This window comes from Callospermophilus lateralis, chromosome 11, assembly GCF_048772815.1.
Source record: "Callospermophilus lateralis isolate mCalLat2 chromosome 11, mCalLat2.hap1, whole genome shotgun sequence".
Classification (NCBI taxonomy): domain Eukaryota; kingdom Metazoa; phylum Chordata; class Mammalia; order Rodentia; family Sciuridae; genus Callospermophilus; species Callospermophilus lateralis.
This window is the reverse complement of record NC_135315.1, coordinates 108,889,249-108,916,742: the sequence shown is the minus strand read 5'-3', so window position 1 is coordinate 108,916,742 and position 27,494 is coordinate 108,889,249. Positions and strand designations below refer to the sequence as shown.

The following is a 27,494-nucleotide window of genomic DNA, read 5'->3' as shown; positions in this document are numbered from 1 at the left end:
TGTAGAAGAACTGCATCCCAATAATAAGCCTACTGTTCCTTGGGGAAGAGGTCCTTTTACTCCTGTGCGAATGATTTGAACTCCCATCTCTGGAGTTAGTACTGCTCTGATGGAGGCACAAATGTCCAACCCTGCACTCCCTCTGGTTTGTCTGATGAGGGATTTAATGGATAATGTGTCCTGGGCACTACCCTGATGGTGTTGCTGGGTTCCTCCATGGTGTTTCTGGGTTCCTCCAGTGCCCCGTATATTTGTGGTCGTGGACCCCGGAGCATTGGGCCTCCCTGTCCATTCTTTGGCAATGGAGCCTGATGCTTATCTCCACAATATCATGGGTAAACACCTGGCCCTTTTCCATTTTTTGATAATGGAGTACCCTCTATGGTGGTTTGAGAATGGCATTCATTAGCCCAATGTCTCCCTCTATGTTATCGTGGGCAAATACCCGGTATTCTACTCCTTTGATACCTAGCTTCATTATAGCCACCTCCTATGGGGCAACTCCTTTAAAAATGTGCTGTTTGTTCACAATTGTAGCATGTTTTTGGGCCTGACATCTAAAGCCTGTTGTACTGCAGCTGCCAAGACTTGCCCTTTTTCATTAATGTCTCTACAAAATTTAATATATGTGTTTATATCTTCATGTTTCCATGATCTAATGACCTCTCTGCACCAATAATTTGCTTGCTTATAAGCCAGTTGTTTTATTAATGGCATTGCTTGTTCTGTATTCCCCAAAACTCTGGTAGCTGTTTGAATAAGCCTATCTACAAATTCAGCGTAAGGTTCATTAGCTCCTTGTATTATCTTAGATAATTCACCTGTAAATCTCCATGTCCTTGTAAAGTCTTCCATGACCTAACTGCATCTGCAACAATTTGTGAGTATGTAGCAGGATCATATCTAATTTGTTGCTTCTGATCCTCATAAGGTCTTTTTCCTAACAACATATGTAGATTTCTCTGAGGATAACGGGCTGCTGCATATCGCCTAGCCGTCTCCATGCAAAACTCCTCATTGGCTACCTTCCTTAACAAATATTGCCCTCCATTCAGCACAGCTTTACGCATACTAGCCGAATCTGCTGGCATCAAGTTCAAGTTGGTAATGGATTAGACCATGCTTACAGTGAAGTGTGCTTGGGGACCATAGGTTGTTATAGCCTCCTTTAACTGCTTCACTGTTTTGAAATCTAAAGCATAGTGAATTCGCTGCCCTCCTGACTGCTCAAGTACAGGGCATGCTAATCTTTGAGGTCTTGTCTCAGGATCCCATCTATCAACTACAGGGGTTGAGGTCCACTCAGTTGTCTCCAGAGATGGAGCTGTTGGTAGAATTACGACCTCTGGTGATAGAACGGAGTTAGTAGCAGCCTCCTGTTGTAGCTTCCCCTTGATAGCTGTTTCTCCTCTAAGCTTTCTTCCTTTAAATTTTCTTCCTCTGTCTGACTAGCTCAAGAGACCTTCTCTTTTGCTTGATCTAACATGATTTCTACCATAGTCTGAACCTCTAACAATTTACTTAACACTCTTTCAGTTTGTTTTTTGCTAATTTCTGATCTACTATAATAAAAAACAAAACTGAAACAGAATGAAACAAAAATGGAACAATAAAATCATTGTATCAATTTTCCTATTTTTTTGACATGTGCATTTGTGGTCTATTTCTATCTCTTCCTCAGGGGCAAACAACTTCAAACCTTAAGCCAACCTTATTTTCAAGTTTGCCTGAGAAAGTTCTAGGGATAGGCAGCTTGAAACAAAAACGAAACAAATCAAAACAAGAACACATGGTTTTTTGAAATGGTCACCCATTCTCTTGCCTTCCCTCAGGGGCGAGCAATTTCACTTACCTCCAAGCTTCAGGCATTTCCCGTATGGGCCACCAAATGCTGCAGTCTTGCTGGGCACAAATTACGAGCCACTAGAGCACGAACAAACTTTATTTCTGAACTCTACCAGCACACTCCACACATGCTCTCAGGGAACTCTCCTGAACACCAGCCACACGGCTCCTCCAGGAACTACCAACCAGAAATCCCTCCTCCAGCACTTTTCCAGTCAATGCAAACTCTCCAGGAATTCCCACAAGAACTCCAAAGTAGGTGGTCTAAGCAGACAGTAAAGGTCTAATATACAATTGAATCATTCCAGCATCATCTTAATGGCTTGCCTCTCAACCAATACTATTGGCAAAATGCCAGGGGCCATTCTGACTCAGCTGTGGCTCTCAGCAATTCCCTATGCACACCACCACTGCTGCAAGGTGCCCCAGAAAAGCCCTTCAGCTGGGCTTAGAGAACAGGCCTATCATCCCAGCACTTGGGAGGCCGGGGCAGGAGGATCGTGAGTTCAAGTCAGCCTCAGCAAAAGTGACGCCCTGTGTAGCTCTGTGAGACCCTGTCTCTGATTCAAAGGCAGAACAGGGCTGGAGACAGGCTCTGAGTCTAAGGCCCTGGTTCCATCCCTGGTTGTTGTCAGGTCCCTGATTTTTATTCTCTCCCTCAAACTTGGCCAAAGGGGGTTAAAGGTGAGAACAGGCAAGACCCAGGGGAACAGAGGCTCTGGGACACTGGACAATGTCCCCGTAACCAACCCACCCTGCAGATGAGGGGACAGAGCCTCTGGGTAACAGGAGCTGCCCAGGGTGGTAAGGGGCCAAAAGTGAAGGCAGGAGGGGATGGCGGCAGGGGTGCACCTGCTTCATCTCCTGTGGGGGGAAAAGAGCATTGTGCAGAGGATCATCCCACGGTCCAGCAGGTGCAGGGGGATCTGGTGTGGAGAGGGGATGTCCTCAGTGCCCCTGTGAAGGCCAAGAGGAGTCCCATCACCTATGCTTGTCTGAGGCAAGACACTGGGAACTGGGAAGGGGCACTGACAACAACAGAGAGATAGGGGGTGACTGAAGGAAAGCAGAGCCAGGGACAGGTAATCAACTGACCCTCAGGTTGCCCCAGAGAACCCCTATTTTGTTAATTTTGTTTGGTGCTGGGAGGTTCCACCATGGACCCCCAGATGCAGCCCTTTTTAATTTTTGGTTAGAGACTGGATCTTGCTGGGTTGCTTAGGGCTTAGCTGAAGCTGGCCTCCAACTCATGATCCTTCTGCCTCAGCCTCCTCAGCCTTCTCAGCCTCCTCAGCCTCCTCAGCCTCCTCAGCCTCTGGAATTATAGGTGTATGCCACTGCTTCTGGCTGGACAATGATATCTTAAATATGAGGCAAAAAACACAAAAGAAAAAGCAGATAAACTGCAATTCTTTGTTTTTTGTATGTGTATGTGATGCTGTATGTGGAACCCAGGGCCTTGGGTATGCTGAGCAAGTACTCTACCACTGAGCCACATACACCTCCAGCACATTCAAAGCTCATTTATGTCAAATACCCTGTTCAAACACTGAAAAGACTACTCAAAGAAAAAAAAACTCACAAATTACAAATGTGGAAAAGGTCTAGTATCCACAATATATAAAGAGATCTTACAATTCAATAATAAAAAGATAACATAATAAAAAAGGGCTAAGGATACAAACAGATATTTCTATAAAGATATACAAATAGTCAGTAAAACAAAAAAAATATAGTCTCGCTGGCCCTTGGCAAATGCAAATCAAGTGAAAGGCCACTGCACACCTGCCAGGACATCTGTGTTGGACACTAACAGATGTCAAGTGGCAAGTAGAAAAACCAAGACCCTCAGACATTCCTGATAGGAGTGTGGCAATAAAGACATCCTACTGGCAGTTCCTTGGAAGGTCACAGTTTCTGTGTGACCCAGCAGCTCCACCCCTTCACACAGATCCAAAAGAAAGAAACTGAAGTCCCCACAGGTCTCCAGCAGCATCACTCCCACAGCCAAACCCTCCGAAGAGCTTGCACAGATCCATGAGCTGGTGAAGTCCCGATGCAGTGGGTGTTCCTCAGCCACGGGGGATTCGAGGGCCTGGAGGACAGGGGTGAAGCCTGTCAGTCACACCCCACACACAGCCACAGAAAGCTAAGGGACAGAAAGCAGCCTTCTGCTGCCTGAGGTCAGAGTGATGGACAGGACGCAGCAGCAGAGGGGCTGTGGACAGCTGACGGGGATGGGGGTGGCAGCATTCTAAAACCTAGTCTGGTGGCAGTTTTGCAGTTTTGTGGACACACTCAGCAATACTGGAGCTTTCCAGGGTGTAGGAGCTGCATCTCCAGAGGGCTGTAAAAGCCCCACCTGGGATCAGGCCACAGGCTCCCACTGGGACCAGGCCACACCACTGCCTATGGCCTGAAGCCTATGGCCTGTAGCTGGTCTGGCACAGGAGGTACTGGGCTCCCTCCTTAGCCCCACACAGAAGGAAATGAGAAGGCCAAGGCCACCATCCAGACTCACCACCTAAGACTTTTTAAAAAGACTGGATGCTGCAGAGGCCCATGCCCATCATCTCAGCAGCTTGGGAGGCTGAGGCAGGAGGGTTGTAGCTGGACGCCAGCCTCACCAAAAGCAAGGTGGTAAATAAGCAGCTCAGCAAGACTCTGTCTCTAAATGCATTGGGTGGGGGTGGGCCTTGAAGTCAGGTGCATCTGGGGTGGACACTTGCTGGCTCTGGCCTGGGCAGGTCCCCAAGTCAGGACAGTCCATTAAGATGTTGCACTGCCCCCAAAGGCCCACATGGAATTCAGGAGAAGAAACTCTCAGCCAACACTGTCCCTACTCGCCCTGTGACTCATAAGCCCGGGGGTCAGACATGGGTCTGTGGGGCATTGAGCTGGAAGGTCCCCTTGGGAGCACCCTGTGGGCAGCAGGTCAAGAGTTGCCCATAGTGTTCCCATGTCCCAGATACTCTTCAGCCCATGCCCTAACCCCATCTTGCCCAGAGCTCTGGCTCCTGGCCCAGTCCAGCCTTGGTCACAGCCCAGCCTGCCTCTGGGCTACATGCTCCCTGGACACCAGGTCACAGCCCCTGCTCCTGGGCTTGGGGGGCAGCAGTCACGTCCCTCAGTTCTGCTCCACCACATCCCTGGGACTAGGCACCAGAGTCTTGTTCTGGAGACCACGTGGCCCCATCCCCACAGGCAGGTTCTCAGGTCAGAGCCACTTTGCCATGGAACTTTCTCTGGGGCTCAGGGTGGACAGAGCAGCAACCTCTGAAGACACCTGCTGGCCAGGCCAGGGACCCAGGGGGTGCTGTGAGCAGGGCTCCCAGCAGGGGGTGCCATGTATCCATGTGGAGCCCTCAGCCAGCCAGGTGGGACTCAGTGAGGGGACCCAGCGAGGGGACCCAGTGAAGGGACCCAGTGAGAGAACTCCTACAGTGTCATGTGGTGGCTGTAGAGCCCCCGGCCCCCAATGCCAACCACAGTGCCCTGAGCTCCCCCAGCAGCTGGCTGGGCTGACACCAACTGCCCCCAAGGCTGCGGGAGGCACTTTCACCCTAATCTTGTCCATTCACTGTCAGGGGACTTGGGGAGACCACACAATGCTGCCCATGAGCCTGGGTCACTCGCTCAAATCCCAAGGGCAAGGGAGCATCCAGTGGCAGGGACCCGTGGGTGGCCTTGTGCTATGATCCACTAGGTCCTGAGACGGGGCTTCTCCATCAAGAGCCACTGAATTTCCCACTGTCTGACACTCAGTAGCCAGTCTGGGCAAATGGGGGTTCACTTCTGGCTCTAGCCATCCTGAGACACTTAGACCACAGGGTTCTTTTCTAATTCCTACCCCAGCATGCATCCTCAGGGATTCACCCCCATGGCCCTCGGCTACTGTGGTGGAAGGGGCCCTCCTGCTACCTGTGCTGAGCAGGCCCAGGCCCAGCTCCTGTTAAACAAGGAAGACAGAAAACCCCGAGGGCGCCACCTGCCCACTGCAGCCACTGGGCCTGAGGGAAGGCGAGGAGGCCTCCAGCGCAGAGGCCCAGGAAGGAATGTCCCCAAGCTGTGGCACAGATAGCAGGGCCACTGTGCTAAAGATGTGTTGAAGCCATTCTGAACCCCTGTCCCCACGGCCTTGAGCAGCTATACTCAATGGCAGCCTGAAGCCAGGCAGTTGCCAGAGGCCCCACTGTGTCTCCAGGAAGGTCTTACTCTCCTTACTGGTTTTGTTCCTGGAGAGACCTGCATTCTCAGTGTTTAGAGCAGTTCCACTCACAGTAGCCAAGCTACAGAACCAGCCTAGGTGCTCCTCAGCAGATGGACGGATAAAGAAACTGTGGTCCCTATACACAGTGGAATATTACTGAGCCATAAAGAAGAATGAAATGATGGCATTTGAAGGTCTATGGATGGAGTTGGAGAGGATCGTGCTCAGTAAGTAAGCCAATTCCAAAAACCAAAGGCTGAGTGTCCTCTCTGACATGCAGAGGCTGACTCACAATACGGGAGAAGAGAAAAGAGTTTCATTGAATGAGACAAAGGGAAGGGAGGGGAGGGACTGGGAGAGACAAAGGAATGAATGGACCTCACTTTCCTATGTTCACATAGAAACACAACCAGGGACACACAACAGCAGGGCCAGCCACAGGAATGAAAATCACACCCTGTTTAGGTGACATGGCAGGATGCATGCTGCTGTCATGGGGAGCTAAGAAGAACAAATTTAGAGACAAACCTGTGTTCCCACCTATGCCAAGGGACAAGGTTCAATGTCATTCAGTGTCCTCATTAAAGATTAATGGGCTCTGCTGGCCTCTGGGAGCCAGTGTGTGGGAGCTGATGCTCAAGTCACCAGAGGGGCCCCACCTCCTCATGCTTTTGCTCCCCACAGGATTGTGGAGCCTCAGAAGACTGCGGAGAACCTGCCCATCAGGGACAGGGCAGCTGCAGCCTTCAGTCGCCCAGGGGCAATATGCACTCCCTTCATCCCATCCAGACTTGTGATGTCATAGGTGGGGACAGACCCCGGGAGCAGGGACAGCTGGCAGCACCTACCTGATAACACAGTGGCCTCGGTCGGAGGCAAAAATTTTGATGGGGGTGATGGATGATTCCAGAGCTCAGTGCAAGGACGAGAAGCCTTCGATGTCCAGCATGTATACCTCGAACATGAATAGCATACTGCGGACAAGCTCTGACATGCCCTGGTCGATGTACTTGTTGATCTCGCCTTGGACAAGGTGGCAGCCATTGGGGGAAATGTCATTTGCTCTCTTCTCCACACCTCAATTCTTTCCAGACCCAACCCTGCAGCCTGGTTCTCCTACTGCCTTTCTGACCCCAGGTTGGGTACTAGACCCATTCCAGGTTTGGTGTCATCATTTGAAAACAAGAATCATGCCAGGTGTGATGGCACATGCATATAACCCCAGCAACCTGGGAGGTTGAGGCAGGAGGATTGCAAATTGGAGGCCAGCCTCAGAAACTTAGTAAGGCCCTGAGCAACTCAGTTGAGACCCTGTCTCTGAATAAAATACAGAATAAGGCTGGGGACAGGGCTCTGGGGTCAAGAGCCCTTGAGTTGAATCCCTATACCCTCATCTAAAAAAAAGAAAACAGGCATCATTGCACCAAAATGCCACAAAAAGCCTTTTGTGGAGCTGTGTGGGGTGCAGTGTCCTGGAGCCACCCCATTGAGTCCTGAGCCTTATGCGGAGACACCCCACTTGGGAGCCCCAGGGAGATGCGTTTTCATATGCAGATTCTCCTCTGCTACACTCAGTCAAGGAGCCCTTTTTGGGGCCTTGCGTGACAATTCTCAGGTTAATGAACTTTCCATCAAGTGCATCAAGAATCCTCTCCACCAGGAAACCCGAGCAAGAAGGGTCAGAGAAGGCCCAGCCTCAGCCCCCCAGAACCACCAGCTCCTGCAGAATGGCAGACCTGCCTCAGGTCCCAGGCCTCACCTTCCAAACCAGCACCCCCTGTCATCAGAATGGAGCTGTTTCCAAAGAACTGGGATCTGAGGCCTGTCCTCTCCCAGAGCCATGATGCGGGGCTGTCAAAACTGAGTTCAGAGATGGATCTGCTCTTGACCACTCATGGAGGATGCTTAGGCTGCTGCAAGGCTTCAAGGCAACAGTGGATTCATGTTGAACTTACGTTTTCAGGGAATAAAGTGGTAATGGGCCTGAGAAGGATATAAAATTGGGGAAGAGTCAGGTGCAGTGGCACATGCCTGTCATCCCAGGAGCCAGGGAGGCTAAGGCAGGAGGATCATAATTTGGAGGCCAGCCTCAGCTACCTAGCAAGGGTCTAAGAAACTCAGCCAGGCCCTGTCTCTAAATAAAAAATAAAAATTCTGGGACGGGGCTCAGTGGTCGAGAACCCCTGAGTTCAATCACTGGCATCAAAAAAATTAAAAAATTAAAAAAAATAAGTCCACAAAGGAGCAAGGGAGACCCACTGCCTGGTGTCAAAGTCGGCACTTTTCTGGGACCTCAAAGGAAGCAGATGCTGACCTCAGTGGGACCAGAACACACAGTTTGGCCACAGCTTCTAAAGGGAGTTAAGACTCAGAGCCACGCAGTGGGGGAGCTCTTAGAGCTGGGAGCACATCAGAGGCAGGGCCTCAACTCGGCTCCAGGCTCAGGCTTCACCATGCATCTTCTCTGTGATCTCTGTCTTCTTTGGCTTCATCAACTGGCCCATCATGCACAGGATGTCTTATCTCCCCTGTAGGAGAGAGGACTTTCTAAGACAGCTACCAAAGCCCATCTTCCTGCCTCCTGCGGGTCCCTCATGTTACTAAACTTGGAAGCCTGAGGTGGAAAGGCCCAGCACAGCTCCCCTGGGAAGGATGAGGGGTTCCTGAACTCAGAGGGATCCCCTCGAGGTTTCCACTGACCTGCAAGAATCAAGCAGAGTCGTGCATGTTTGCACGTGTCTTAAAAATCTTGGCAATTTGGGAGGCTGAGTCAGAAGGACCGCAAGTTGGAGGCCAGCCTCAGAAACTTAGTGAGATCCTGAGCAACTCAGCAAGACCCTGTCTCTAAATAAAATATAAAAAGGGCTGCAGATGTGGCTCCATGGGTAAACACACTGGGGTTTAAGCTTCAATACAAAAAAAAAAAAAAAAACCTTCCGACCAGGTAGGAAGAAACTCCAATCCCAAGAGTCTCTAGCCTCTCCTGGGCAAAGTTCCATGGGACAAAAAACAAACAAACAAACAAACAAAAAACAGATTCCCAACAGAAAGCCCATTCCTGTGGGGAGGAGGAGACCCCCTTCAGGATGAAGAGCAAACCTGACTCTCTGTCCAGAAGGGGCCCAGTGTAGGGCCAGCTGGGAGCTGGAGGACTTGGGGCTTGAGCTCTGCAGAGGTCAGGGGCTCTGTGAGGCTGTTTGAAGCCCTGTGAAGGCTCCTGCTGGCAACCCCCAGCCCGAGGTGGAGAGCAGCCCCCAGCAGGCTGCCAAGCGACCAGGGGAAGACCAAGCCCAGAGATCAGCTGTGGCAGCATCTAGACATTGGGACAGGGGACGAAGCTCATGTCATGCTCATTGCTGAGCATCCCAGAGGACATCCAGGAGGACAGCACGGCCCTGACAACTGGTTCCCAGGGCCTTGGGAATGTTCTGGACCACAAGGCCTGTCCCTGGTGCCTGGTGTGGGCACGTCCAGGTCATGCAAAGTCCCATCCTAGATGACCTCCTTCTTCTTGTGCACAGCACCCTTGGGCAGGGCATGTCCTCCTAGGTCTCCACAGTGAACTCTGTGGCCAAGGAGTCGCACCTGCCTGCCTCTGCCAGCAGACCGGGGGCACCAGGACCACATAGAGCTCAGTGACAGAAAGGTCTCCGCTGCCCACCAAGGACCCCAATTGCTCCCTCCACCTGCGCCTCATGGCCTGGTGCCACACTGGGCTCCCAGACCCGCCTGGCCAACACTTGAAACTTTCTGGAAGATTCTTTCCTCTTTCTTTTCACTCCTGATAAAGGAGCATGCAGGGGACTCACTGGAGCCTAAAGCCTGGGCTCTTTTAGGTGGTGATTTATGGGTGAAATGAGGCCTTAGGCTCATCCGTGAACCAGGGAGGTGCAGCCACTGTGGGATGCAGCAGCAGATAGAGGAGGAGGCACATGATTTAGTCCCCAGGCTCAGGACTCAGGGAGGGACACCAGGGAGATAAAGGAAGATGGAAGACGCCACCTGGGGCAGCGGGAAGGGACAAAGGCTGTCTGGTCCTTGTCCCCCACAGGGTTTGAGTCTTGAACACTCTGCTTGCTAAAGTCACCAGGACAGGAAGACAGAGAAAAGCCAAGGTGACTTAGGTAAAGGGACAGCTGCTGAACTTCCCCCACCCAACTCTGCTGAGCAGTGTGACTCCCTGGTCACCCAGGTCTCCCTCTGGCAGACCCTCAGGTGTGGCACTGTCCCCTGGGAGCATACCTTCAGAGCCCGCTGTTGGCCTCCATGTAGATGATGTCCCTGGCCTCAACTCGCTTCTTCTGCAGACTTTCAAAAATGCTGGGGTTCAGCTAAAACGAAACCAAACCAGACAAAAGGGGACTCAGACAACCATGATGCATATTCCAATACCTTCTGACCACGAGGGAAGGCACCTTTCTGTAAGAGAACTGAGGGCCCAGGCACAGGGTTGCACACCTGTCATCCCAGGGACTCGGGAGGCTGAGGTAGGAAGATCACCAAGTTGGAGGCCTGCCTCTCTCAAAATAATACAAAGCAAAATAAAAAGGGAAGTCTTCTGGCTCCCTGCTTAAACACTACGGATTCAGTTCACAGGACTAAACATAAAAGAGAGACAGACAGACAGATAGACAACTGAGGTAGTCAACCACCCCAGGAGTGGATGGGTATAAAGGTTTGTGGCAGGGCACAAGAGCCTGGACTGGGGGCTTAGCACATCAGGAAGTGAACCTGAGGGTTGTCGTGTCTGCCTTCAGGAGACAAGAGAACGTCACCATTACTCTTCCTTGCCTTGCCTTCTATGGTTGCAAAGTGGTAGGAGCATTGTCACAGGGACCCACCTGCCTTTAGAGGGGACATGTGTCCATGGCCATGCCCCACAACACCCCCCAGGATTACCACTGCAGCTCCAGTCTTTGGGTTAGGGACACCAGAGCTTCCTGCTTAGCCACCTGAGGCTGCATTTGACGTGGCCCGTGATTCTGGCTCTCTGGGCCTCGGTCTCCTCCTCTATGTGACAGCACCCAGAAGCACCCACAGAGAAGTCCAGCTCAGAAGGGAAATATAAGTTGGAATACTCCCAAACTTTCTGTGTCTGGAAGCTCAGGAAGGAGGATCACCAAGGTGGAGGCCAGTCTAGACCACATAGCTAGTCCCTAGGGCTGGGGCCCAGCTCAGTGGCAGAGCACAGGTTCACTATGGCCACACCTCTGTGTTTGAACCCCAGGACCAGAAGAAAGCAAATTCTAGCACCTTTCATACCCAGGCTGTGCACACACATCTTGGGGTGATGGTGCTCGATTGGGCCTTGCTCTTCCCTAGGGGTGTGCACTGGGCAAGGACCGCAGCCTCTGCAGGACCCGGATGGCAGACAGGTCCTGAGGCTGAGCTTCCAGAGCAGCTGCTACAGATGGCCACCCTGTGGAAATACACATGAACTCTGTCCCAGACAGAGTCTAGAGTCAAAGGGGGGTGGCGGGGGACACGACACGGACTAACACCCAGTGCAGGGCTCCCTCGGCAGGAGGGGCCCGCCAAAAGGCCAATCCAAAAACAAAGTCGGTATGTGGTGGCCAAAGGCCAGGGGGAGGGACAGCAGGTGGCCATTCATAGAAATGAGGTCCCTTGGAAGGTCACGACAATGTTCTAGAATTAAGATGGGGAGTGTAAACTATGTCATGCATCCAAATCCTGTGGGCCACACACACTTAAAATGGGTGGATCGTGTTCACAACTGTACCCCAACAGAGCTGCCAGGAGCTTGCCAGGGCCCAGCCTCTCTAGCCTCCTTGGGGCACTTTGCAAACAGGACCAGGGCTGGGGAGTCCCCAGTCCAAGATTCGTAAGCCTCCCTCAAACTCACACACTTCAAAACTCCACACAATGCACCTGAGGTCCTTCTGTCTGAATATCTTATACATGTGGGAAAACTGCCCAGAAGGACTTGGGTTTGTGGGGGGCTGGGGGTACCAGGGATTGGACTCAGGGGTCCTCCACCATCAAGCCCCATCCCCAGCCCTGTTTGGCATTTTATTTAGAGTCAGGGTCTTACTGAGTTGCTTAGGGCTTCACTTTGGCTGAGGCTGGCTATGAACTCATGATCAGCCTACCTCAGCCTCCCGAACTGCTGGGATCAGAGGTGAGTACCACCTTTGTTTTGGAAGACAATTTTCTGCTTCTCCGTTAGACTCTTTTCTTCAAGAAGCTGGACAAAGCAGACTGATGGATGGCTCAAATTTTCACTGTGTTCCTGTGTCCTCTCTCCTACAGGGAAGAGGACAATTTTTCTCTTTTCCTCTCAGGCACTTTTATATGGTTGCTTTTCCAGATGAACTGGCTCAAGGTGTCATTCCTGAGAAGGGGCCACCTTCTCAGAACCTCATTAATCCAGGGTGGTCAGGATGTGGTGAGGGATTAAAGAAAGAGAGAGAGGATTGCAGAGCCAAGCTCCTGAGATGAAGGTCCCATTAGGAAACAGAAAAATAGCCCTTGGAAGAAATGACATTTTCATGATCTCCATAAAGCAGTGACCAAGAAACCACGTCATGGAATCAAAGAACCATCAAATTATAAAAGGGGGAAAGATGGAAAGATTCTATGGTGGATGGAGAGTGGTCTAGAGAAGAGAAACTAAGTCTCAGAGAGCTCAGAGGACTCGTAGGGGTCACCCAGCACCAGAGGACCCACAGTCACCCTGCCCCTCAGCCAGCACTGGACACAGGATGACTGCAGAGCCTCTTTCTGAGCCTGAGGCCTTGATCTGGAAAACAGGGGAAATGAGATTTATGGCACCTGCACACACGGGCACACAGCTGAGAGGAACCACAGGTAAAATACCTCCCCAAGCCCTCAGCAGGTGACCTGGCTATGCAGTAGGGGACAGAGACAGGGCTAGTGTGAGTCAATCATAACAACAGTGGATGAGTAAAAACATTATGAAAAAGAAAGAAAAAGAAAACAAAATTATGTCCACTTTGACTTTTTGGGGAGGTGAGGGTGCACTATTGGGAATTGAACCCAGGGGTGACTTACACCTGAGCCCTATACCCATCCCCATTTTTTATTTTATTTAGAGACAGACTCTCCCTGAGCTGCTCAGGGCCTTGACTAAGTTGATGAGGCTGGTCTCAACCTTGTGATCCTACTGCCTCAGCATTTTGAGTCACTGGGATGACAGGAATGCTCCACTGTGCCTGGCTGGCCAATGATCATCATGTGGGGGATGAGATGGCAGAAGCAATTTCTTGACCTAACGACACGACTCCCAGAAGCAATGAGAAAAGAAAGAACTACCTCATAAAGGGACCTATGTCCAAGCCCTCTACAAGGTGTCCCTTTATACTACACAGTGTTATCCTGAGTGTCCCATATGGCATCAACAGTGCAGAGGCCAAGGAAAGAGGGACACAGAAGTCACACCACCTTCCTGGTGCCGCAGTGCCGAGGGCAGGGTTCAGGACAAACTCCCCTTGAGATGCTTGGTGCCCTTGGCTGTCTTGAGCCCTATGATCACATGGCTGATGGTCTTGACGTAGCCACCCATGGGGTGCTCGGTCTCACATGGCATGAGCTCAGTCACCTCCCCCCATAGACCTCCTTGGCCTCCTTTATCTGAAGCCCTGGGAGGGATGGCCAATGGGGACACGGTGAGAAGCAGGAACATCATTCTCTCCACATCAATCTCCTCCCCACCAACAGCCTTCTTACTTCAAACTGCCACAGTACAAGAACTGACAAGTCACCTTACAGTACAATCCGGAGACACCATCATGGGTGGAGAGCAACACTACAGGGACCCAGTGAGTCCCTGATCAACTCAGTGAGACCCTGTCTCCAAATAAATTCAAGTGGCTTGGAAGTGACTCTGTGGTTAGGTGCCCTGGGTTCAATCCGTGGTGCACCTCCTCAAAAAAAAAAAAAAAAAAAAAAAAAGAGGCTCGCTGCTCTCCTGACAAATGGGAAGGCCACAGAGGACTTCTGCTGGCAGGTGGCCATCGGGCTCTGTGTGAGCTGATATAGAAATGTCCCAAAGGTTGAGACACATGGCCACAGGATCAGACACTCAGGCCCCTTCCCACTGTTCAAGGGGGGGGGGCATTATCTTATCACACCATCCCTTGCCTTCTCTTCTCCAGAAACCCAACCAGGACAAGGACACTCAAGACTGAAAGCTAAGGGCCAGCTCTCCTCTGCCTGGGATCCACCTGAGAGCCTATAAATTGGCCTTTTGGAAAACACCAAAAAGAGAAGCCACATTCTGTGTTTGATGAACCACATTCCCAGCTCCTAAACCCCAAGACAAACTTCCCAAGCAAAGACCAGAGCAACTGCACACACCTCGAGTCCCAGCAGCTCTGGAGGCTGAGGCTGGAGGATCATGGGTTAGAGCCCAGTTTCCACAACACTGAGGCCCTGAGCAACTCAAAGAGATGCTGTCTCTAAATAAAATGTAAAATAGGGCTGGGGATGGGGCTCAGGGGTCGAGGGCCCCTGGGTTTAATCGCTGGTACAAAAAAAAGAAAAGAAATTTCCCAGACAACATGAAGGTATCAGAAATTCTGTCAAGCTTGGAAAATTCTGGGCTTTTAAGCCTTCTTTGATTTTTTTTAATAGAACCTTTTCTATTCTGCAAAGAGGAAATTCCTCCAAATGTAATGCCTGCCCATACTCACTGTCAGGGGACAGTGATATGAAATTTTTCCAGGAGGAAATGAAAGTTATCCCCATCTCTCAGCCACTCATTTTTGTCTAGAAGTTTCTCAGTGGTGACAAGTAGACAGGGGAAGGCCCAGTGGACCATGGGCCCATCTGGTGGCCAGGAGAGGGGCTGCAGGCACTGTCTCTGGCCACGACAGCACAAAGGATATGGGTTTCATCTACTGGCTCGGGTTTCTAAGTCCCTGACAGAAACCTTTATCACATCAAGGGAGTGGCACAGATGGTGACAGATGACCCTCTCTCCCTCCCTCTGCAGCTTTGCAGGAAGTCAAAGGTGCAGGGACAGAAGGCTCCTGTCTGAGGGGAGGCCACGGCTTGCCCTTTCATTCTGTGGCAGAATCTAGAAATTTCTCCTCACCTGCTGCCATCAAAAGCCCCTGCTGTGTCCCCCACCCCCCCACCCCAGGGGTGACTCTCATCAAATGTGCCTGGTGACCTCTACTTTTTCAAATTTTAAAGCATTTCAGTTCCTGCTGAGCCATTGAAACAGAAGCAACTGTGTGAAGACTAGTTATAAAAGATTTTTGTCTCACAAAAATGGGGTTTTTAAAAAATTTTTTAAGTTGTAGATGGACACAATTCCTTCATTTTTTAAAAATTTTACTTTTATGTGGTTCTGAGGGTGGAATCCAGAGCCTCACACATGCTAGGTGGGTCTCTACCACTGAGCCCCTGCCCTAGCCAAAAAAAATGGTGTTTTTAAAATTTGAGTTCTTAAAAATATTAATAGTCAGGTATTTGAAAGATTGTGATATCTTACTGGTCACATTTTTAGGGGGGTTCTTTTTGGTACCAGGAAAGGAATTAAGGGTCCCTCAACCCCTGAGCCCCATCCCCATCCCCGTTTATATTTTATTTAAAAACAAGGTTTTACTGAGTTGCTCAGGGTCTGGCTAAGTTGCTGAGGCTGGCCTCCAACTTCCTATCCTCCTGCCTCAGCCTCCTGAGCTGTTGGAATATGGTTCATATGTTTAATTAATGAGTTAAATAAAATCACTGGCACATGTTTAATTAAGAAAAAGTAAGCCAGACACCACAGCACACATCTGTAGCCATAGTTACTCAGCATACTGAGGCAAGAGGATGGTTTGAACCCAGGAGTTTCAGGACTGCCTGGGAAACATAGTGAGACCCTGAAAAATAGGAAATAAAAAGGGAAAGGAAAATGAGAAATGAAGAAAAAACAACAGAGAGAAAAATTTTAAACGTAAAACCCAGGTGTGGTTTTGCACATGTATAATCCCAGTACCTCAGGATGCTGAGGCAGGAGGATCGAGATTTGGAAGCCAGCCTTGGCAACTGAGCAAGATCCTGTCTCTACATAAAATATAAAAAGGGCTAGGGATGGAACTCAGGGGTGAAGTGCCCCTGGGTTCAGTCCATGATACCAAAAAATAAAAATAAAAAGTCTAAGTTCAGTGTGACACAAAGCTTAGCTTCTGAACACAGTTCAGAATAAGAACTCTTTATTTCAGCATTAGTGTCACAGAGGGGCTGGGGGTGGCTCAGTGGCCATGGTTGAGAAAGAGAGAGAGAGAGAGAGAGAGAGAGAGAGAGAGACCCATAGTTGAATGCTTATATTGACCTGCTGGGGAAGATCAAGAGGCAGAGCCAGTCCCTCAGAGAGTCACCGCAGGAAGACACAGTGCCAGCCACCAGGAAATCAGATGGCTGTGGGGGGTGAAACAGGGTCCCATGACATCTCCCTACTTCCAAACGCTGTGCCCTCCTACTGCATTTTCTTTCCTTCACCATTAAATCAAAAGCTTCCCAAGTAGATTTCTTAGTCTTTTTATTTATTTATTATTTATTTAGGTACCAGGGATGGAACCCAGGGGCCCTCAACCACCAAGCTCTGTCCCCAGCCCTTTTTATATATTAGTTAGAGACAGAGTCTCACTGAGTTTCTCTGGGCCTCACTAAGTTGCTGAGGCTGGCCTCCAACTTGTGATCCTCCTATTTTATTCTTCCAAGCTGCTGGGATGACTGGTTGCTCTTGCCTGTCTTGTCAACAGCACCAAAAGAACATGAGCAGTCCAATTAACACATCACAGAAGCATTTTTAAGATGAAAGAATTCAAAGCACTGGAGAAGCAGCAGCCATCTGTCACTCTAACGTGACACTCACCGATAGCCCTGCGAAAGTTCTCCATCAGTACCTCTGTCTTCTTGATCTTCATGGAGTAAACTTTGCTCCCCACCATGGGACAGAAAGGGACCTTATTTCCAAGCTCCTGAGCAATTGCCAGGGCCAGGGCTGTCTACAGAGGCAAGAAAAGAAAGGTTTTCATTTTATAGTCATGAAAACATAATTCAAAGCCATCTATAAAAAAATTATTCAAGAGGCTGAAGATGGTGTTGCACACTTGTGATCACTAAGACTCATGAGGCTAAGGCAGGAGGATGGCAAGGTGGAGGCCATTCTCAGCCACTTAGCAAGGCCCTGATCAACTCAGTGAGACCCTGTCTCTAGATAAAATATAAAAGAGTTGGGGATGGGGCTCAGTGGTTAAGCACTCCTGGGTTCAACTCCTGGGTTCAAAAAAAAAACACCATGAATAAATCAGGAAGGATTTATTACATGACCTTTATTTGATGTTAAAAGGCCAGCAAATAGTGCATAATACATGAGGCCAAATCTGGAAGCAGTGAGATGGTTGGCAAGCTCCCCCTGACCATGTCCTGTGGTCAAATATAAATTGATGCTCAGTAACCTATCTTCTGTTGGCAGATGCTAAAGAGAACCAGGTGCAACAGACATCTCATCAAACACGAAGTTATGGAAATCAAATGCTCTCACATGGGCCCAGGACTGGAAAATGCCATGGCCTCTGACTGCCATTTCATCCTCCCTCATCTCTGAATTGAGAATGAGGTCATACCCTAAGTGTGCAGGTCACACAGAGCCTCCTGAGTTTCTGAGGGCCTCACTAAGTTTCTGAGACTGGCCTCCAAATTTTCATGCTCCTGCCTCAGCCTCCCAAGCTGCTGGGACAAAGCCAACTGGAGCTGCTGCTTCAAAGATGGCCCAGGGAAGACTCCTCTTAGCTTTTCTTTTCAATGCCCTTTTGTTGACACCTCTGAGCAGCCAACCTGGGGGACGATCAGTGAACACTGTAGGGCAAAATCCACTAGCCTGTGGGGCAGAGGCTGGTTCTAGTTCTGATATTCTCCCTGTTTTCCAGTGTGGTCTGGAGCACACAATAGTGCTAATGCTGGATGGACTCATCTAGCAAACTAAAATACTTTTTAGATTACAAGGAGCCAATGAGCTGCCCACAGGATGGTTTGGTTGTGACCACGTAGTCTTAGATGTGCCTTTAAACTTGGCTTTTTTGTAGGAGGATTGAACCATGAGCCCCATCCCCAGCCCTATTGGGTAATTTAATTAGAGACATGGTCTCCCTGTGTCACTGAGGGCCTTAATTTGCTGAGGCTCTCCTCGAACTCGCTATCCTTCTGCCTTTGTCACCCGAGCCAACCAATGGGATTAAAGGCATGTGCCACTGTGCCCGGCTCTTGCCATTTTTTGAACCCTAGGGACTTTCGTGTAGAAAACCAACTCTTTGGCTTCTTTTGAGAAACCAGGTCTGGACCCAGTGGCCCTCTTTTAGTGACAGGGCACCACATTTTGGGGCTTAGCCAGTCAGTTTGTTAGCCTCATTTCCCAAATGCTTAGGCACCCGAGTTGGCAAGCCCAAAGCATGTGTTCTAATAACAAAGGGCAAATGTCTAGAACAGAACACAGAGGGATGCGATTTCAACACCACAAGGCCCAGGAGAGGCCACAGGAAGCTCTTCCCACCTGTTTTATTTTGCTGGTTCTGGGAATGGAACCCAGAGCCTTGTATGTGCAAGGCAACTGCTCCACCACTATGCTCCAGTCCCAGCATTTTTTATTTAAAGACAGGGTCTCACTGAGCTTCTGAGTCTGGACTCCACCTTGAGATCCTCCTGCTTCAGCCCCTGAGTTGCTGGGCTTACAGATGTGAGCCACTGTGCCTGGTTTTCATGTCCACCTTCTAACCAGAATGTCTCTTCCCTGTTCTTTCAAAGCCCCCAACTCCCCATTCTCAGTTACCAGTGTCAAAACAGTGACCGTGTCCCACTAAACAGCATCCCTGCCTCCCTGCATCTAATACTGAAGGGGTGATCATTACCCTTTCATTCAAATAGAATCAATACTTGTTTAAGAATGGCTCCATGTCTGTTCAGGTTTCTCCAATTAAAAGCTCATGGAAGGGGCTGGGCTGGGGCTGGGGCTCAGTGGTGGAACACTCACCTAGCATGTGTGAGGTGCTGAGTTTCATCCTCAGTGCCACATAATAGTAAATAAATAAAACAAAGGTATTGTGTCCAACAACAACTAAAAAAATATGATATTATTAAAAAAAAAACTCATGGAAGAAAGGCACATATACCTACCCTTTTCTATTGAGCTCTATAGATCTCACTGATCTTTCCATACCCTGTAATCTTGAAAAATAACTTGTATTTTTTAAATATTTTAATATTATCAGGGCTCCCAGCTGATCAATCAATACCCACCAAGATGCAACTCAGACATTTATGGTGTTTACTTTTGAACAGGGTTGCATTAATTTTATGTATTTTTTTCTTCAAAACAAGTTTAATTTTGTTCCAGCCATATATTAGGAGAAAAACTTTTTAAAAATGCTCAAAAATCAAGCCATTATAAAGTTAAGCACCCCTCTCCTTAGCAATAAATATTGAACTGATATAGGTGACTGAACTGATATAACTGATTTAGGTGTAGCTGGACAAAACACAATGCCTTTATCTTTATGTGGTTCTGAGGATTGAACCAGGTCCCACCCATCCTAGGTGATTGCTCTACCTCTGAGTCACAATCCCAGCCCATTAACTTGTATTTGATGGATTAAGAAACTGAGACCTGGGTGTGGGGGTGCATGCCTGTCATCCCAGCAGCTTGGGAGGCTGAGGTGGGAGAATGGCTAGTTGGAGGCCAGCCTCAGCAACTTAGCAAGGCCCTGAGCAACTCAGTAAAACCCTATCTCTTAATAAAATACAAAAAGGGCTGAGGACGGGGCTCCAGGGTTAAGTGCCCCTGGGTTTTTTCCCTGGTAGCCAAAAAAAAAAAAAAAAAAGGATTTTTCAGTCTTTTCTCTGTTTTTTGGGGAAAGCCTTGCAGTGCAGGTTGCTTGGCAGCATCGTTGGCCTCTAACACTAGATGCCACGAGTTCCCCCACCACATTTTGAAACCACAAGAGATGACTCTCTAGATGCTGGCAAATATCTCCTGGGGGGCAAAACTGGCCCAGGTTGAAAATCACTGCAGAGCTAATCTCACCTAGCTGGACTTCGAGAAACAGCACACAGAGAACAGGAACAGCCCACAGCTCAGGCGTTCAGAGCTGGCAACTGTCCATACGAATAAAACCAAAAAGTGAGACTCAGAAAGCCCTGTGGACATCAAGAATGGGAAATCAGGGAAAGGCGCCCTATACAAAAGTACCTCCAAAACATTCAGAAAGAAAGGTTCCAACCCTGGAAATCAGACTTCTTAAGAGCAACACTGGAAGACAAAAAGTACCAAATAACACTGAGAGAAACAGCACTAAAGAAACATCTATCATGCTGGTGCTCTGGCGCAGGCCTGTCATCCCAGTGGCTTGGGAGGCTAAGGCACTAGGATCACGAGTTGGAGGCCAGCCTCAGCAAAAGCGAAGCCCTAAGCAACGAAGTGAGACCCTGTCTCTAAATAAAATGCAAAAAGGGCTGAGGATGGGGCTCAATATTTGAGAGCTCCTAGGTTCAATTCTTGGGGTTCAATTATTGGTAACCCCCCCAAAAAAATGGAAGATGACTTTGACAAGCTAATGTTCCTGTAAGTGCACACTGTATGGCATTCCAGCCTTGAAAAACTTCCCCCAGACACAGGACTTCTTCATCCACCATCAGTCACCAACACAACACACCCTGGCAACTCCATATGTACAACTTCATAATTAGAATTCAAGTTTTTATTTCACAACTGATTGTGTTTCTGCTTCTGACAGGTGAGGAGCCTGCCCTAGGTCTCCCAACTGATCCATCAACACCCACCAAGGACCAGGGTGGAGTGTCTGGGTGGAGCGGCAGACGGTGCTCTTGTTGGCAAGAGCTCACCCGTATCCTCACATGGGGCACCAGAATGAATGAATTCCCCACGCAAAGACACTTCGCCGGGAGAATTCCAATTTTATTGCAAAAAGCTGGTGCTTATATAGAACTAAGGGGGAGATGGTAGGGCTTAGAAAAATGTCAGGAAACCCGTTTATTGACAAGTTCTTCTAGATATCAGCTCCGGAGCCCAGAAATTAGTTTTCATTGGGGCTAAGGTTCCCTGCCAGTGAGATTTGAAATTGGCACTGGCGGGAGAGTTCACACTGGAGGGAACTTTTCGCGCCACTGCAGAAAAGAAGAAGGTAGGAAGAAGAGGTCCTTAGGCACCATGTTGGGGTTTTTTTCTCTGGGGTATGGCTGCCATTTATACTTTTGCCAACAGAACACATTCCAGGACTAGTCACACATCCTTTGGTCTTGAGTAGATCATTCAGCTACCAATAAATTTAATTATCACATTAGAAAACAAAGAACAAAAATGTGGTAGACTTAAAAATGGGCTCTCATTGGTGACGTCCAAGGCCTTTGTGTTATGGTTTAACAAACAGAGTCTAGAATGCTCTCTACCTTGCATGCCAGTGGGGCTGGGGTAACTACCCACCCAGTACACACACATCTCTGGCCTCAGGCCATCCTGTGTCCAGCTATGAGTAGAAATTCTGAGGACACCAAAGCCTGCTTAGGAATGTGATGGGCTCCTCACCCTGGGGAGTGGGCAGATAGCCAGAAACATGGAGCTGGAACTTCATTGAGCTGTTGAACCTACTTTATAGGGCCTGTTTTATCTTTTAAATAACTCCACTTTTGTCATGCCCAGAGGCATATGCCTATAATCCCAGCAGCTCAGGAGGCTGAGGCAGGAGGATTGTGAGTTCAAAAAGCCAGCCTCAGCATAGGCGAGGCACTACGCAACTCAGTGAGACTCTGTCTGTAAATAAAATACAAAATAGGGCTGGGGATGGGCCCAGTGGTTGAGAGCCCCTGAGTTCAATTCCCAACACACACACACACACCCCAAAAACAAAAAAAGACCCCACTTTGCTGCTGAATGTCTGTGTGATGCCTCTTATTCGTGTAGCAAATTTGGTCTAACATTTGCCTTCACTATCACCTGCCAGAGAGGTTGTAGGGCAGCAGGAGACCACACCTGACTCTAACCTCTCTTATGACACTGTTATCTGAATCAACCAAGAAGCACCAAACTGGCTCAGATCTTTTTGAGAAAAATTAAAATGTTTGTTTGTTTCCTTTTATTTTGAAGTAGCATCTCCCTAAATTTCCCAGACTGGCCTCAAACTTGCAGTCCTCATGCCTCAGCCTCCCATGTAGCTGGGATTACTGGTGTGTACCTCTACAACTGGCATGGGTACTTTTTTTTTCCTGTGTACATAGCCCTTTTCTGCACCTCCAGTCCTACTGTCATAGAAAGAATCTCCTAGGTACAGAGGCCCACAAGAAATATTAGGGAGGTATCAGCATGTGTGGTCTCTAACTCAGCTGAACACATGGAATGCTTTTGGGGAACCAATACCCACCAGAAGAAATGAGGGAAATTCTGTCATCCACTCTGGGTCTACTGCTCCCTTTGCATCCCCTGTGCACTACAGATGCTCAGAATGCAATGATGTCCTCAAGAGAAAGACCAGCATCCTGGCTGGCATATAGACGAGGGATCCATATACAGTGCACTCAAACACTGTCACATAAAGGCTCTCTATTGGACAAGGGACCAGGGTTAGAAAGCTTGGCCTGCCCAAGTAAACCCAAAGCTCTTTCAAAACAGAGGCCTAGATTTTGATATATACCTACATGTCATCATGGTGCCTACTCCCTGACCAGTGAATGAGGGGTGACTGGAGTAATTTTCAGGACAATGCCTAGAGGTCAGAGGTGGGCACTGGACAGAGAGGGCTGCCACATAGCACAGAGGCTCATATAATGTAAAGAACCAGGCAGGGCTGAATTCGAATCCCAGCCGTGCTGTTTACCAGCTTTTGCAGAGGCTCCTATCTTGAAGGCTTGGTCCCCAGAGCAGCAATGTTCAGAGGCAGGGCTTAGTGGAGTGATTGGATCATGAGGGCTCTGTCTTTATCAGTGAATCAATCTACATATTTGAACAAACCAACAGGAGGTAGTGGACACTATAGGAGTTAGGGCCTAGTTTCCTCATTGGAGGAAGTAGGTCATAGTGGGGGTGCCCTGAAAGGGTAGCACCATAGTGACGGGGCTCATTGCTGTGTGGAGAGAAAAGAGGGGGGTAAAGCTGGAACATGTCTAGTCTAGCACACGACACTTTGCACCTAGTAGGTGCTTGCTGCTATTTTTTTTTGTAGTACTGGTAATTAGAGTGCTTTACCAGTGAGCTACATCTCCAGCCCTTTTAATTTTGTGGTACTAAGGTGCACTCGATCACTGAGCCACATCTTCAGCCCTTTTTTTCTTTTGAAACAGGTTCTCAACTAAGTTGCTGAAATTGGACTTGAACTTGCAATCCTCCTGCCTAAGCCTCCCGAGTAGTTGGGCAGGTGTGCACCACCATGCCCAGCTATTAGATATATTTTGATAGTGCTTCTTCATCAGTATAAGATGCAGCTGAGACCCTAGTGAGGGGTGACCACACAAAGAAGAGGCTCATTTGCAAGAACTGGAACTAAATAAAACTAGAAGAGAGCTAGCCATGCAATATTTTTGAGACAGATCGCTGGCTTTCCTCTGCCAGGTAAATTCCTGGATTTATCAACTACATCCTTCCATATTATATGTGCTTAAGAAATGGTAGCTGTTTTTCATATTTACAGGAAAATGACAACTCCATATGTTTAGGTTTCCTGAATGGCCTGGGGAAAGCTCTCTCTGCCTCAGTCTCCCTGTTTGCAAAATCTCTCTGGTTCTCTGAATGAAGAAGCAGTCCATTCCCACCCTCTGGCCCAAGTGGCACCCAGCCAGCATTTAAAGCCAGAGGGAGCAGAGGAAATTCAGGCAAGAGGCCACTAAAGAAAGGTTATGGGTCTTGGGCTCCACTGGGAGAGGAGCAGAGTGGGTGGGGTCCAAGGCCCCAATGGACCCAGTCTGGTGCTACATTTCCTAGGGCCTGCTGCTCCCTTCTCTGAGTGGCCTGGCCCCATCCTGGTCATGTATATTGGGACATGCCAGGGCCTGGCATCCCAGGGGCTAGAGGGAGCTCCTGCAGGGGATTTCAAAAGCCCAAATGCCTTTCAGAAAGGAACTAAAATTTTCTGCTCAATCAAAGCCTCCACAGGAGAAGAACAGGCCTAGCCCTTTTGTTTTTAAGTCTCTTTATTTTCCAGCTGTTTGGCCTGATCATTCTCTTTTTTTCCTATTATAAATGGTTCCAGCTGCAACACACAGGAAAAATAAAACCATCTCCTAGGCCTGGGCAAAAGCTGGCTGGCCTCCTGGGGCTGACAAAGGCAGCTCTGGCCTCCGACACCAACTGCGAGAGGCCCTGGAGCCCCTGCCCAGAGCCAAAGCCACAGGAGGAGTGAGGGGAGGATTCAGGAAGTCTCTGATTGCAACCCAAAACTTCTCCTGCCCCTGGGAGAAGCTGCCAGCCAGCCAAGGAAAGGATTCCTAAAGGGCTTGTGGGCAGAGAAGGAAAGATCAGGCACCCCTCTCCAGGGCCTATGGAGAAACTGATGTCTGGGTTAGAGTTGCAGAAGGTCACAGTATCAACAAATGGTAGAGCTGATCTTTGAAGCCAACATTCTCAATTCCAACATCAAGTACCAAAAAAATGTCGGAAGAGAGGTCTAAGAAGGAGCCCTGGCATCCTGGGTTTGCTGAATGAGAGCAGATGTCATTCCTTTCTCAGCTTCTCTGCCTCCCAGTAAGTTAAGTTCATTTTTCTGTGACTCAGTTTTCTTATCTTTGAAAATGAGGACATGCTTGTACCCACCTTATAGGACAGCTGTGAGAAGCATAGGAGTCAATAGGTAAAGGACATAGAACAGTGATTTTAAAAAAATCACCTCTTACTCTCTGTAAATGTAAAGTTTGTGTTTTTCACCTAAGGAATGTTTACTGACCTCTCCTAGGGCAGGCCCTGGGCCAGGTGCTGGGGAATGCAGCTAGGCAAAGCAAACAGGTCTCATGCCTGGTGGGACTTCCAGTGGGGGAGGGGGCAAGCCAAGGGACACAGTGGATTCACTAGATACACTGCCTTATGGCACATTCTAGATCTCTCTTCTCTGGGAAGGAGTAAGGTGGGGGGGGCGGGTGGTCAGAAACTTTCAGGACTCAGGGGCCAAACTGATCAGCTGGGAGGAAGCAAGGGCACTCCTTCCTTTGCAAAAGGAGGCAGGAAAATGTTGAAAACCAGTTTTTACAGTTTAACTGTTTTTAAGTGAAAGAGAGCCCCAGGACGACAGCTCGCTACTTCCCCATCCTGGTGGGCTGGTTCATCTGGTTCAGCCTCAGAGCGCTCAGTGCGTGGTCCTCCTCGCTGTGCCTGAGATGCAGGCTGGTCCTGAGGAAATGGGAGCCTTTGCCCATTGTGTCCACCAAGGGGTTCCATGCCCCCCACCTTTCCGCTCACAGGGTTCCCTACTGCCAAAGGCACCACCAGCAACCTCCCAGAACTGCGAGCTGGAGACCAGACAGGGCATGACCTGAGGGGAGGGGTAGAGGCGTGGCCTGTGAGCGTGGGGCGGGGCCAGAGCCACAGTCCCGCCCTGCACTTGTAGGCCATGCCTGGTGCACTCCCTGCGCCCTGTGCGCCTCCTGGCACAGGCTCCCCACAGTGGCCCAAGAGGACACTGACTACTTGTGAGATGCCAAGCCTTTCTCAAAAAGCCAACAGAAGTCCCCGTGTTTCACAGAAACCTCTCCTGGGTCTGAAGTGGGTAAATTGATAGGCAGCATCCCTTGGGCTGGAGAAGGACAACCTCTTCCTCCCCACACTTTTTTCCCAGTGCCCCACCTGATGCCCTAGAGAGAGTTCTCCCTACACAACTAAGCTGATGTCCACGTGCTATTATAAATTCCATTTTACATGTAATAAAACTAAGTCTCAGGAAGGCTGATTATGTCCCTAATCCAAAGTCACACAGCCCTTAAGGGATAAAGCCAGGATTGAAATCCAGGGGAATCTCCCTCCAAAATTGGAAAATTTCCTTCCCCAGGTAGTTAATTCAAGCTTCTACACTTTGCCTGAAGCATAGCATTGATGTATTGATTTAGATGGATGGATATATAAACCGCTAGATAGATGTGGAGGTTAAGCTAGAGAGGGAGATAAAGATGGTATCTTAGAACCACAGACAATTGTATCAGGTGTCAATGGGATGGGGGCAGATACCCTTTTCCCAAATCTCCATCAATCCCCAAAACCTTTTGTTTAAGTCAAAATTTTTTAAAAAAAATTTAGATGTAGATGGACACAATACCTTTATTTAATTTATTTGATTTTATGTGGTGCTGAGGATTGAAACCCAGTGCTTCACATGTGCTAGATGTCAACATTTCTACTGTGAATTCCCATTAAACACAGATAAACACAACCTTGCCTTCCAAGATTCTAGCATAATTGACAAAGGTGTCACTAACCAAGATCATGGCCTTTTTAATGTCAGACACATCAGAAAAATTAATTTTCCCAAAAAGAAGTTGTTTGTCATCCCTTTCTTGTTAACATAAATTAGATAATGGATATGTTCTTAATAGTATTCTCAAAGAGGCAGAACAGTTCTTAAGGAAAATTTTTAGTGATCAAAGATATTGAGGGACAACAATTTAGTGTTTGGGGGCATTTAGTGTTTGGGGGCCAGGATCTAGGCTTCACACAATGCTTGGATGGGATGGATCTGTATCATCAAGATTCATCCTTGTCTCAAGAATTTTGATCTTAAAATGGTTTAATCAAGCTCACTTTAAATGACCATTACTTTAAGACACAATATTTAAAAGTTATTAGAGGAAACTCCACCGCTTGCTTCTAATTATGTAAGACAAAGTAGTAAGGGGTGCTTCAGGAGAATAAGGAAACTGTCTGAAAGTCAGTGCTTATTTTTTCACACTACACATTAAGTCAACATAAATTTAAAATTATAGTGAGTATACATAGACTAGTATATATGCTAACAGTATGAGATGGCACATAAATCTCCCCCCAATTAATACAAGAATTTCAATATTGTTAATATTTTACTTGTTATTACTGGCAACTGAAGGGATCCATGGAAGGGTCATAGTACAACCTGTGGGTAGACTGAGGCAGCCTGTAATTGACCTTGGCTTGTCATCCCTAGTTCAATCTACCCTCTCCTTTTTATTAGTTTAAATAAGGTTGTCCCAACACTAAATGTCCCAAAAAGAGGAGTTGCTGTCTCCTCTTTTCTAGCTGTTCCTGTCCTTCATTACTCCCAGGAATGACTGTATTTTAGCTTAACTGTTTTTGGTAGGTGTTTAAGATCAAGCTGGTAAAAATTGACTTTGTTTCTATCATTAAGAGTGTCAACATATTAGCAATTCTTTAGCCCTATCTGTACAAATAAAGTTTGCAATGTGTTTTTATTCCTCTTGTAGCCAAAGTGCAGAGTATATTTCCTAAATTTTG

General features: G+C 48.5%; 1 pseudogene; it reads right to left on the bottom strand.

The window, feature by feature from the left end:
- Positions 1-1,941: 1,941 nt before the first annotated feature.
- LOC143642340 (ruvB-like 1) lies at positions 1,942-25,628 on the bottom strand (annotated as a pseudogene).
- Positions 25,629-27,494: the final 1,866 nt, after the last annotated feature.